The 14,446-nt window shown below is 35.3% G+C and overlaps 1 non-coding gene across 1 annotated transcript; it reads left to right on the plus strand.

The window, feature by feature from the left end:
• The first annotated feature begins 10,096 nt into the window (after positions 1-10,096).
• TRNAK-CUU lies at positions 10,097-10,169 on the plus strand. The gene has a single exon. It is a non-coding gene; the product is annotated as a tRNA-Lys (tRNA).
• Positions 10,170-14,446: the final 4,277 nt, after the last annotated feature.

The following is a 14,446-nucleotide window of genomic DNA, read 5'->3' on the forward strand; positions in this document are numbered from 1 at the left end:
AGAGTTGAAGTTTCTCACCACAGTTGTGTTCATTTTTCCCTGTATTTTTTTTAGTATCATTGTGTTGTTTGATATAATGGCATAATCTGTGGAAGCACCCAGAACTTACTTTGTACTATTACTCCATCCCTTGTGACCTATGTAACTCGGGTCCTTGGTTCCCTAACCAGTGAATGGGCCTTGATAATGCTTTCTGAAAATTAAATGAAATGATGAAGTTTCCATCATGCCTAACATATGTTGAGCATTCAGATTACAGCTATTATCATTACATATGTTCATTGTACTCTTTGTACATAAAAGCTTATGAATTTTATAACTTTCATTGTCTATTTTATCACTTTATTTTATTTTTTTTTAAGATTTTTTTTATTTATTTGACAGAGATCACAAGTAGGCAGAGAGGCAGGCAGAGAGAGAGAGAGAGGAGGAAGCAGGCTTCCTGCAGGGCAGAGAGCCCGATGTGGGGCTCGATCCCAGGACCCTGGGATCATGACCCGAGCTGAAGGCGGAGGCTTTAACCCACTGAGCCACCCAGGCGCCCCTATTTTATCACTCTAAAAATAACTTTTGGTCACTGATTGATAATCTTGATTTTTACTTTACTTGAAATTTATATTTCTATTCTGGTTCCTTTTGTTTGTTTGTTTGCCCTTTATTTTATTAGTAATTGTTTTGTGTCATTCAGATTGGATATTATTCTTAGTGCATTGGAAAGGACTTGTAAGCTTTTAGATAAGAAGTGAATTGATCTGATTTTTATTTTTAGAAAATCACTCTGGCTGTTGTTTAGCAAGAGGATCATCAATGAATAACAATAAGAAGCAGGAAAATGTCAGGAAAGGCAAAAAAACAAAAAACAAAAAACAAAACAAGAACAAAAAAAAAACAAAGAGAAGAAAGAACAACAACAACAAGATGTCCCTCCTGGACAAGGAGGGAAGTGACATTTTAGTTAGGCAGGGGGAGAAGGCTAGTAAAAAAAAAGAAAAGATTATAGATTTCTTAAATTGAGTAAATGGGAGACTTATGGTAATATTTACTAAAATGAGAAAGATTCAGGGAGGGATGGGTTTATAGGAATGCAGCTTTGTGGGAGCTATATGCTGTGTTAAGAGACATGTTTGAGAATTTATTTGATTTTTTCATCAAGGAAAGAGTCATATCGACAATAACAAATATGAATCAGAGACCTAAATTTGGCGATTATACACACACACACATACACACATACACACATACACTTGTCAATGAGTGAGATCACTGGGAGATAGTTAAATAATTGTAAACAGGGGAAAAAAGAGGCCCAGGACTGCATTGTGTGTTCCGGCATTTGATGGTTGAACAAAGAGATACCAAAGAAGACTGAGAAAAAGCATCCTGAAAAAACAGAAGAACATTCAGATGTGTTCCATCATGGAAATAAAGAGAAGGATCTATTTCAAGTGGACTGTGTCAAATGATGCTGATAAGTAGAATTAAATGAAGTGTAGGGGGTGCCTGGTGGCTCAGTCAGTTAAGTGTCCTTCTCTTGATTTCAGCTCAGATCATGTTCTTAGGGTCCTGGGATTGAGCCCTGCATCAGGATTCCCACTCAGCGGGGGATGTGGGTGTCTGCCCTCCCTCTGCCTCTCTTCTCAAGCGCGCACTCTATCTCTCAAATAAATAAATAAATTATTTTTTTAAAAAATAGTCTATAAAGTAACCACTGAATTTAGCCTAAAGAGATAAATATGATCTTAATTCTGGTAAATTCTGTGGAATAATAGTAAAGGAGGCCTATGCAGAATGGGTTAGGCAGAGAATGGTAAATTGATGAGAATGAATGGAAAACATTAGAAAAGAATGGATAGACACTGGTTTTAAGGCATTTTCTTTCTTAGTATCACTTATCTATCTTAGGTTATTTCCTCATTTTATTCCATATTTATCATCATCTTGTTCCTTTTGTTCTTATATTGTACATGATAGGAAAGTTCATCTTCCCTATTACTGATTAGATTTTGACATTGTTCTGCTCTTTATTTAAACCAAAACATCCTTTAATTCTTTAATTAAACACCAAATGTCCTAACATTATTTTCCAAACCTTTACCATATCATTTTTAATCTCAACTAATAGTTCCTAAATTTCACCTGTCTATAATGTCATATTGTCCTAGTCTTTCTTTATAGCTTTAGCTCCTATATCATAATGGGTGTATTTTCTAAAATATTTTTCCAGTTCCTATAATAAATTTTAGAGATATGTATTTAGAGATGCATATTTCCTCTGAGTCTTCAGGACAGTTTCCTCTTTCCTTTCATCTATGGTAATTTCCCCATAGATGTCATGAGACATCTAGCAAAATCTGATATTTGACAAAATATAGTGGACAGGGCCTGCACTTGACTCAACTTATTTGTCTGTTTGGGGGTTAGTTGAAACCCCATCTTAAATCTTCAGCCGGTAAATCAATGTACATGAATTTTAACCCAATTTCTAGTGTTTATTCGATTTTTATATATTAAGACTCTGCTGGTTTGAGATTAACTATTTCCTTTTCTAAACCAATGAAGCATCTGAAAACCTATTGTCAGATAGACATGATGAGAAAAAAATTATTGATATGCTCCCATTTTATTTTTGATTTTCTAAATCTTGTTCCATGGGTCTCATATTAGTATTTCTCCCAGAGCTTAACAGTATATTTTCTGTGATTCATAGAATTTAACATTAAGGTATATTCTCATCTTGTTTGTTTGTTTGTTTTTGTCTATTTTTAGGTATGCCAATTGGTATTTGTGTCATTTTGAGAAAGGGTTTGTTAGTCAAAGATATTTTAATCAGGATTTTCACAATTTACATTTAAATTTATCTACAAAATATTTTTAATTTGGGGAATTTTAAAAAATTAATATAAATCAGCACAGAGAACATACTACTATTTTAAATGTAAATCAAATCACCAGGTCTTTTAGAGTAAAATAATTTGTTAAAGGTCTAAATGCCAAAAGGGCAATTTATATATATATATATGTGTGTGTGTGTGTGTGTGTGCGCACGTGTGCACACACACGTATATAGTTATTAAGATACAGGAAATAAAAGTATATTTATGTCAAAGATTGAGATTTTTACATAATCTGAAAGTTAAGCCATTTTTAAGCCTTCCAAACTGTCATTCAATGTACTTCAGAGGAATCCCAACTCACTAATAACTTACACATTTTCTCTATATTATAATTTAATTTACGCTCAAATCATTTAAAGACTAATCCTGGAGTCATGACATTCTGATTTTGAAAGTCACATTGAGTTGTTTGTTATTCTTTTTTTTTTTTTTTCAAAGATTTTATTTATTTATTTGACAGGCAGACAGTAGGCAGAGAGGCAGGCAGAGAGAGAGGAGTAAGCAGGCTCCCTGCTGAGCAGAGCCTCCGATGTGGGGCTCGATCCCAGGACCCGGGATCATGACCTGAGCTGAAGGCAGAGGCTTTAACCCACTGAGCCACCCAGGCGCCCCGAGTTGTTTGTTATTCTGACATGCTTAAACAGATGGCCACTTTGGCAGAGTATCACACTGTTAACTGGATATTCTATGGCTTTAAAGCACCAAGTTGGCCATTGTTATTTTCTGTCTACCCATTCTTTACAAGTGAGGACTATTACCAGTCTTCTGCAATGAGATTCTTATTGAGGAGAAATTTTGTTCACTATCGGCTGTCAGCTCTGCTTAGAAAGAAAGAGTCATATCTGTGAATTTAAAAATTGTACATATCTCCCTAAACCACTGACATCTTTACCTAATCATTGGAACAACATTTCAGTTTATAAAAACAATTCCAAAGTACATATTTTGGATCCATGTTAACTAGAGAGCACACATCAGGTTGACAGTTTGAATATATTATGATGTATTTACCAAAGACAAAAAAAACAAAGAAGAAATTGATAATTGGCATAGAAAATGCAAAGTATGCCAAATGGTCCTTCTAAATATTGAGGGAAAGAGGGTTAAACATAATGCTGTACTTTACACTAATGAAAATGTCCAGTATATTCCTTTCCCAAAGCAAAATAACATGTTAATGACTCTGCTTAGTGTTGTTTTTGTTAATGTGACATCCAAGGAAGCACTCCTTCTGGAGCCATAAACTGTGTTCAAGGACAAAGATCAAAACCGCTCTCCATTGCTTCTTGCTGGTGGCTGGAACTAAAGCCCTCAGTCGGAATGGTTATCATTACTGTAAGTGGCTGCCTAGCCATTTAGAATTAGGGCCATAGCCCATCTTCACTGTTCCCTCTCCTGAGGAATAGCAACCATGTGTCTATATTTGCTGAAAAATTTCAGCATGGTATTCCAGGACTCATGAAAGGGGAAGATTCCTCTCCTTTACCCTAGAAGTTCCTGAGTATCTACTTCCTACTTTTTCCTCAGAAACCAACTCAAGTATCATAACTTTCATTAAAGTTTTTTTCAATAGTGAGAGAAGAGCATTTCATTTCTCTGTAGAGGTGGAGCAACTTAGGATAATAATGGGATGTAAGGAACAGTTGAGCATAGGGTGGAGGGAAAAAAGTTAGGACACAGACATCTTCATCCTGGTGTCTTCAGTGCAGAGACTGAAATCACTGGGGCTGATAAATTGGGTCAGAAAATATGAAAAGATTGTGAACCTGGGGGTAATTCCCTGAGGACTAAGGGCAGACTGTCCTAGATTTGTGTGCTTCTCAACAAGGCGGGAAGTAGTACACCCTTCCCACTAGGGGGCAGTAACCTAACAACGCTGACAGGTTCAGGGCTTTAATATTCCCTAAAACACCCTCTGTGGAAATCTGTCCCTTAGCTTCCTCCTCTCCTGTCTCAGCCTGGGCTCTGAAAGTTTCTTAGTGTACTCTTATGATTTTTTTCTACGTCTGTTAGCTGTCTGACTATTCAAGGCTTACGCTGAAATATATGTATTTCTTAGTTTCTGCCAAGAACTTTGGATATGACAGTATTGATTGATTTAATTTTCATAACAACTCTCTGATGAAAGATTATTGTGCCCATTTTGAAAGTGAGGGCACTAAGTCTTAACACAGTTAAGTAATATGCCTAAATTAGTAAGAAATGAGCCAAGGCTCATAATCAAGTCTATTTTACAATAAAGCCTGTTCAACCATTATGCATACAGCCCCCCATCTGCTTCATTTGTCCAAAAGAGGATATTGCTCAGATGTTTGATAGCTTTACTCAAAATGAAAGAATGTGCTAATCTTCCATGCTCAGAGAAGCAAGGCAGCTAGGGGGGTGTGTGTGTGTTAAAATTGGAGGTCCAGCCTCTCAACCTAAAATTACTATTACTAAAGACTAATAGAATGTAATGAAACTCTCATCCCTATTGCAATATTTATAATATTAATTGTAACCCATAATTTCTAATTCCAGAGTTTGCTAAAAATGTATTGCTCTTTATATCTTAAGATATATTTTGTGTCATTTATGATGTTTTGTATAGATATTTGTTTTTAAAAAAGGAGCAGGCTAAAAATGGGCCATGTCCAAAACGAATAGGACAATAGAGTAACAAGAAATGGATTATGTACTATGTTTCTGATTTGGGTAAGATGACTATGATGAGAATTCCTGTTTAAAAAGAAATAACCATATGTAAGCAAATGTTTTCATTCTTTTGCACAATTGATCAGACCAATGATACTATATAAACCAAACAAGTTTTATAAAGGAAGAACACTTTTGAAAACTATTTCAGTTATGCTTTAAAAACATTCAGGGGTATGTAGGTGGCTCAGTCAGTTAAGTGTCTGACTTTTGATTTCGACTCAGGTCAGTGATCTCAGGGTCATGAGATTGAACCCTGCATCAGTCTCCACACTCAGCAGGGAGTCTGCTTGAGACTCTCTCCCTCTCTCTGCCTCTCCTCACCCCCCACTGTGTGTGTGTGTGTGTGTGTGTGCTCTGTCTCTCTTTCTCTCTAAAGTAAATAAATAAATCTTTTAAAAAAATTAAATAAAATAAAAAGGTAAGAAAAAACTGTGGACATTCAAGTGTTAGCAGATAGCATTCATGAAAATCTACTAATACGAAGAAAATAATAGCAGTTTCTAGCATTGATAACATTCTTATCATGAGGCAATAATAGGATAGCTTAAGTTGGTAACATTTAGTGGATAGGCTTTTCTTTAGTCCACCCATCCGTTCCAGGGTTGATCCGTTTTCCTATCTGAAGTATTCTGCCCTTCTAAATCTCTTCACATACCGGATGTGCTTCAACTCAAATGCTTCATTTGAAAACATATATCCAAGGGATCAGAGATATAGACTGAAGAGTATATAAGTTAATAGTCCACAAATTATCCTCAGAGAAGATCTTTATTTTATAATAATTACAAGTAGAGTAGAAATCCAGGTAACTACTATTAACATTATTATTGTATTTCCCACACTTAACGCTTGTTATGTACATACTAAACATTAAATATTGCAGCAGCTCAAAGTAGCAGGTACTATTATTTTCGTTTTACAAATGAAGAAACTAAAGATTTCAAGTGATTCATCCAAGTTCATATAGTAAAGTGGAGAAATCTATGTGGTTCTTAAATTATTTCTCTCTGCATGTATGTATGTGTTTGTATGTGGTGGGGTAGGAGTAAAATATGTGCATTTCTTATCAGAAGTTACCATAAGAAAACCATTTGATCTACATGTAAGGCTAAACTCAATTCAAATACATAGAAACTGTCACTGAACTTACACTTCCATCACTTTTTTTCTACTCTAATTTTGTAATACATTTTCTGTATAGCCTTTGCTTTTCACCATCCTGTTTGCATTAGAGTACTTTGCTTTAATTCCATGAATATGCTAAATGTTTTTCCAAATATTACAATAATAAATACAAGTAGGGAGGTATGCCAGAATTTAGAAAGTATTTGCTGACCAAGAACAATAAATCAAGGCCTCAAAAACAGAACTTAAGAAATTTTGAGTTTAAGATCATTAGCTTGCTTTGTCTGTATTGGAGGTGAATACAAAATCATTACAGCTTCCTCAACAAAATTCTGTGTGAGATGAGTAAGTGAGACACGCCATTTCTTTAAAAATAATACTATGTCAAAATCCAAAAACTTTGCTATCAAAACTGACACTAATTGGCATCCTTGTTAGCACTCTGAAAAGAGAGGTCAAAACTGGAGGTTCATAGAAGCTGAATTGCCCCTTCTTGTAAGTGGTTCCTCTGGGTTGAAGAGCAGAGATGTGGAAACCTTAGAAAAAGTCTGACAGGTACCTTTACTATAAGAAAAACAAGAGATGTTAATGTTGATCTGTGTGTATTGATTGTTTGACATCTTGGTTGAACATTATATAGGAGGAAACTTATGAATAGGTGTCTAAAATAGTTTAAAAGGTGAGATAATAGTAATTCATTTCCACCATTTCTTACTTGAAGATATTGAGGCTATGGGTGGATATGTAGAGAATTCCAGAGAGGTGCGGAGGGACAGTACCTATACCTCATGTTATATACCACCCCAGTAGGGTAAGGGGCTGCATTACATTAATATTTCTACAACAAAATATAGGAATAGGCACACCAACTGCAATAAAGAGAGGCTATAAATACCCTCATGGCACTTCAGATTGAAGTTTTCTGTTGAAAAAATGAGTTCATGTGAGGTTTTTGTTTTAAAATTTTCTCTTATCCAAGATTTTGTAACTTCTGAATTGCCAATATGGTATTATAGGTTTGTACAAGAACTGGGGTTATTTGGCTTGAAGGAAAAAATACTGAAAATTAACTTAAATAAGGGTTTTATTTTTTAATTTATATTTTCAACAGATATTTATCAAGCACCTACTATGTCCCAGTTCCTATGACAGGTGACACAGTGATGAACAAGACACATGTGGTCCTATATTTGAATGGTGTTTTGTGACCAGCTTTCTTCATCTCCAGTGAAATCAGAAAAGGAAGCAAATATTTTAATGGTACCTTATAGAAATTAAGTAAAATAAGGAAAAATACTCTAACTTCTAGGGTTATTTAACACAGGAAAAGGTTATCTAAGAAGCATATGGAATCCACTGTTCTCTGGAAATCTTAAAAGATGAGTCATCTGTTTTGGATGATTTGGAGACAACAGAATCAACACTATAGCTTCTTATAGTCTCTTGTTAGCCAATACTCTATAATTCAATATTAATTTTCTGAGATCTTCCCTGATTAATTATTATATTTAATCATTTTTCACAATACCAGAGTCTATAGGTTCATAGAAAAAATTATTTTGCACACGTGCTTGTACACACAAATCTAAATAGCTATGAGTAGAGATTTGATGTTCATAAATCAATAAAAATCCAATTAAATTTTGGCTATTTAAAGTAACTAAAAATAAATATAAACTAGTCCATGAAAAAGCCAGTATATTCATTCTGATTTTTCTTATTTTCAATTAAGAATTTTATGAAAAATGGAAATAAAGTAATCATTGCCATTGTCATTTGAAACATAATATTGAGGACTTTGTTGTTACTATTTTTTATCCACAGTGACTTGGGAAGCCAAAAATATAAGCGTATACACCACTGTTGCTTATATGGAAAAGTCATTTTCTGTTTTGCATTCTTCTAGAAATATTGCCCTCTCACTAAGTAAGATTTTCAGAGACTCAATATGTACAGTTTATTAAGTATTAATATATGTAATAGTGATTCTAAATTTTTCTAGTTTATTTCTTCTTTTACATTCAGTAATGATCATTTTGTGAGCCATGCACACACAGATGATTAAACCAAACAGGGCATTGAATAGCTATTTTTCACACGTATATACTTTGGCAAACAGATTTTTATATATCTACATTTGATGAACAAATGAAAATTGGATTTTATTTGTTGAAATTTAATGACCAAAGCTGAAATTCTGCCATCATGCAGCCCCTTGCTAGGGCAGGCTGGGATACCAGGAGTCATCTTTTCAAAAGATACCCTCCAAAGATTCTAGGAAAAAGTTGTTCTTGTAGAAAAATAATGATAGCTACTCCTAGAACAAAACAGAACTTTTTTTTTTTTTAGTTCAAGGCTATTTCATTAAAAAAGATTTTCCCAGGAGTGCCTAGCTGGCTCAGTCAGTTAAGCATCTGACTCTTGTTTTGGCTCAGGTCATGATCTCAGGGTCATGAGATCAAGCCCTGCATTGGGCTCTGCGCTCCCCACAGTCTGCTTGAGACTCTCCCTCTCCCTCTCCCATCCTCTCTGCCCCTCACCTCAATCACACTTTCTGGTGCCCTCTCTTTCTCAAATAAATAAATAAACAAATAAATAAAACACATTTCCCATATAAATGGAAATTGAAACATTCTTTAGAATATGTTGTACCAGCATGGGAGACATTTGAGATGCTTTACATTTCCACTGAGGCATATATTCTGGACCATCTGGGAAAATTAAACAGCTCTAAAGTTCCATTGGGCCATCAATCTAACCTTTCTTATGGGTAGGTGAGAGAAACAACCATCAGGACAAGAAGTTTGATTTGTTTTTTTTCTATCAGTCACAAAAGCTAGGAAAGGAGAGGAAACCCATGCTCATTCATTAAATAAACGCAATGAAACTAGATGTGATTAAAGCAAGTGATGGATGTGTTAAGTGTAGCTTAACATTGGCTAGACAATAGCTAGACATTGGTCTTATTTCTTAGAATCAGCTACAGAGAAAATACACTCCTTCCCTATTGCATTGCCTTAGATTGCATATAATCTTGACCCTGCTGGACATGTATTAGGTGTTGTCCTGCTAATCAGTATAGACACTAAACATGGCAGATGAAACTCAATCCTAGATCCTTCATGGATGCTGATGATTAAAAAATCCAAGTATTCATAAGGAAACAATGAAAGAGGACCTTCCCAAACAAATATTGAAGATTGCAAGGCCAAGCTATTTAATCCTGAATCCCCTAAAAATGTTTCCTCCAACTGGCTTGTATGCATGGGTTTGGAGTTGAAAAAGAGTCATATTGAAAGACTGTGTAATTTTGTATTGATAAAAGGTGCTTCTTGTGAGACTCTCCAAAAAATACCTGTTGTTAAAACTAGCTTGGAGGTGCCTTGCTGGCTCAGTTGGTAGAGCATGTGACTCTTGATCTCAGGGTCGTGAGTTCAAGACCCATGCTGGGCATAGAGCTTACTTAAAAAAGTAAATAAAATACATTTTTTTAATCAATTTAAAAAATAAAAAGACTGGGTTGAGGTGCCGGGCTGCCTGTCTCTCTCTGGCTCCAATTCCACACAAAGATAAAAAGTCAGGTGACATCTGCCTGATTAGTCTTTGTCTTGTTTCAAATTACCCTACTAGTTGTTAACTCAAAAGTCCATCGCAACAAAAAATGGAAGATGGATCCTGAATGATAAAATAGATTTACCTTCTCTGAAAGGTCGTCTTACATAAGAAATGGGGCATTAATAATATTTCCATCATAGGGTTTTTGTTACAAATAAATTTACTAATGCAACGTAGAAAATTTATTGCAGAGCCCAGGGAAAGCTCAGTACATTTAACGATCATCATTATTTTAAGAATTGTGTAGTATGCTACTTTGCACGTGTGTAATGGATTCCTTCTTTTAAGTGCCACTTTCCTAAGTGGTAGCTGTGCATTAGGAGTGCTGTCCTGCATTAGAAGGAACCCCAGACTGAATGGAGGTGAATTTCTATTCTGGTTCTTGTGTTGCCAGGGACTGGGCTTTCTTATATGACCTGGTACAAGTCACTTCATCATGACAGAATTCAGTTTCCTTGTCTGTGATATGCATTGGGCTCAACAGTTCTAAATTGCCTTCCTGACCTCTGGGTTCGTTTAATTCCTATGATTAAAATATATAATATATGTTGTTTATGCTGTCATAACCAAAAGTGAGTAAATGTGTTCATCCCTATGGCTTTCTGAATAAGAAGATTTGAACAAATACAGTTCTCATGTTTTTCACATCTATCCACAATTTTTTAAAAATGCTTAGCTATCATGTCTTTGCACAATGTCAAAGTTGCTAGCAATAGCACCTACAACCCTCTGATGAGATTAAATATGTACCTTTAGTACTATAGAAGTTGAATACCACATGACTTTGAATATATGAAATATCTAGATGGTCAATTCTATTTATTATTTAAGCACCTCCCTTAAACTAGTACATTGTTAAATTACCTATCTAAGAAGGATAGTTTGAGAATATCCACAGTATTTGACTCTAATAAACCTTAAATGATCTGAATATATACTGGTGGTTGCCTAAAAGCTGTCCCTCTTTTCTTTACTAAAAGAATTCTGCTTTCATTCAGGTATTACTGGCCATGTATTTCAGAAAAGACAAGTTCCCAAGGCTGTGTCTTGATTAGTCCACACCATTGCCCTTTCAAATGATTGGTTTAGAAAAAAGCATGGGACTGACTCAGTTTTGGGAAATGAGACATAAGAAAAAGTCTGCAGGAAGGCTTATGGGAAAGGTTTCTTTGTTCTTACAAAAGAGACAAGAGGGGGAATGTCTTTTTACCACTTCTGGCCATTATCATCTCTGTGTGATTTTGGAACTGCAGGAGCTGTTCTGTGACCAAAAGGTGAGCCAGCCTAAGAAGCTGCAGAGTAAAAAATGGAAAAATCTGGATCCTTCATGATTTTATCAAGTCGCTGAATTTATCACACTGGAATTTAATCAACTTTAGACTTCTTGTTTTGTGATACTGTAAATGTCCTTATTGCTTAGGTCACTTTAAGTTGGGATTTGCATTACATCTGAAACATAATATATGGTAAATAATGCATTACTCGGAAGCGCTAGTTGCAATAATAGACATCCAAGATTTCAGTGGCTTAAGCCAATAGAAATTTGTTTTTTGCTCACAGTCACATTTGAGTCAGCAGAGATCTGTGCTCCATGCGGCCATCCGTTGCCCTGTGTGGTTCCACCTTTTATATGCAGGCACATAATGGGCAAAAAAAGAGGTAATGAGGAAACAAAGAGATACATTCCATACCAGGCCTCTGTCCTGTAACCCCACCTAGTCACTTTCCCTTCCATGAGGAAGAGGAAATAGGTCTGGCATACACATAATATTATTTCTCATTTTTCTTTAACAATTATATGATTAACAATTTTTTTAAAAAATCAGTGTTGTCTTAATCATGTGGGGTACCACCTAATCAACCAAAAATCATCTGCTGTACCACCTAATCAACCAAAAAGTGCTCTACGTTAAGAGTATCATGCTTTGATGGAGCGCCTAGCTGGCTTAGGTAGCGGAGCATATGGCTCTTGATCACAGGGTCATGAGTTCAAGCCCCACACTGGGCAGTAAAGCTTACTTAAAGAAAAAAAAAAAAAGGATCCTGCTTTGAAAGATAAATTTTCCACTCATATATAGTCCACAAAGAATTCTTCTTCCTACTCCTGTTAAAATTAGGGATAGCCTGTCTACATACTGGAAAGTGATACAAAGTGGATGGGGTTAATATACAGTATCTTCCCAAAGATCAAGTTTATTTTTGAATACAAAGAAATCTATTCAGTCAGACTGGGAATTTGATAAGGTAGATAATAAAAAAGAGTGACTTTCAAAATTTGGTTTAGAATGCAAAAGTGAATGTTATGTTTATTTATTCAGTGACTCCTAGTCATAGGAACTTACTTTCTCTGGATGGTTTGTCAAAACCTAAAAAGTATCTTTAGTACCACTTCTGATTTGTTTTACTTTTAATGTTTCTTTACTACACTATGAAGATTCAAGGTGAAAAGGAATTGTTGAATAAGCTATGGTTTCTTTTACATATCTTTAGGGAGTGTGTGTATGCGTGTGTGCGTGTGTCTGTGTTTGGATATTCTCAGCAGCCTCATTTTACATACCGTATTTTAGAAATAAAGTTTTTGGTGTGACAGAGCAGTACACAGATCAATCACAAACAGTATCCTGTTGTTGTCTGTAGCCAATATCTGATACTTATGGGGAAAACAGGGAGAAAAGATAACACTGAACCACCCGTAGGAGATTTTTCATGTCTGGTGGGTGACAGAGAAAGTGAAGCAAAACCAATCCCATTACCACTAGTTATGCTTCAGCCACTCCAATTTCATTCATTTTGCTTTTATTTCTGATGTGCAGAAGCCGTTTGATAAATTCCCTTCTGGGGACAGGCCAGTCTTGGAAGAATGTACATTAAAAAGTTATGAAGAGTACATAATTTATTAAACCCAACTCATGATTGGAAACTGTTAGAATACAATTCATTTAATAGGAATCACTGGTGGAGAAAATGACTGTTGTTTTGATCTGATCACATAAGCTATGGTGTAATTTTCCTTGTCTGTGGTGATTTACTTAATCTTGAACAACATGAATACTCACTTAAAGTCTGCTTGCTGCTAGGAAACAGACACGTATGTTATGTTATTTATTAATGGCAATGGCTTTACATTTTTATTATGTTCTGTAACAAATAGACTCTCCAAGTTTTCAGCAAAATGATTGAATAATTGAATAGAGTAGCTATATCCCTGAGTATACAAAGGACAAGGATAGGAAGCAGTTTTACTGACAAACACCAAGGCTTAGGAGCCTGTCATCCATTAATAAGTTTCACTCAGGAAAACAACTGATCAGTCAAAAAAGATTTTCTGTCTGCCTACTATGCACCAGATAAAGCCTTTACATTGTAAAGTGAAGGCATAAAACTTCAGGGAACTAAGGAGACAAGATATATACATTTAAATAGCTAGCAAAAAAAAAAATAGCTAACTAGAGACATAAGGAAGCATGTCATCAAACTCTAGATGATACAGACATGTACTAGAAAAGCTTAGGGAAGGTGAGAGCTCAGTGCTGTCAGATGATCAGGGGTGATCTTTATAGTCTCATCTCTGGCCCTACGGAGACTTTCTTCGTGTAATTTTGAACACTATTTTCAAGCCGATTGTTACAGACCTATGGCAGGATAATTTCAAGTGATAGTATTGAAATATATTTATCCATTTCCCTATTAAGGAGCACTTACTTTATTTCCTGTGTTTCCCACTACAGAGATACCGTAATAATCAAGTTTGAAGTAATTTTGCTCTTTTTTTCTGTAGGGTACATTTCCAGAAGTGGATTTGCTAGGTCAAATTGTATACGTGTTTTTCTATTCTTACTACGTTATCCAGAAGGCATTCAAGCTCACCTTTCCCACAGCAAGGTCAGGAAGTCTCATTTTGCCCATGACAGCCAGAGGTGGCGCTATCACTGTTCTAATTTTACCACAGCAGGAATTCTCGTGACTTCCATTCTTACTTTCTGAAACTCTCAGTGGGTTTGGTATCTTTTTGTAAATGGTCATTTGGATTTTTTTTTTCTTTTATGAAATTCTTATGTCCAACCTTTGTCTATTTCCCTGTTGTGTTGCCTTTCTTCTAACAAATGAAAAAATCT

The sequence above is a fragment of the Enhydra lutris genome, unplaced genomic scaffold (assembly GCF_002288905.1).
Source record: "Enhydra lutris kenyoni isolate GAN:26980312 unplaced genomic scaffold, ASM228890v2 scaffoldscaffold19, whole genome shotgun sequence".
In the NCBI taxonomy this organism is placed as follows: domain Eukaryota; kingdom Metazoa; phylum Chordata; class Mammalia; order Carnivora; family Mustelidae; genus Enhydra; species Enhydra lutris.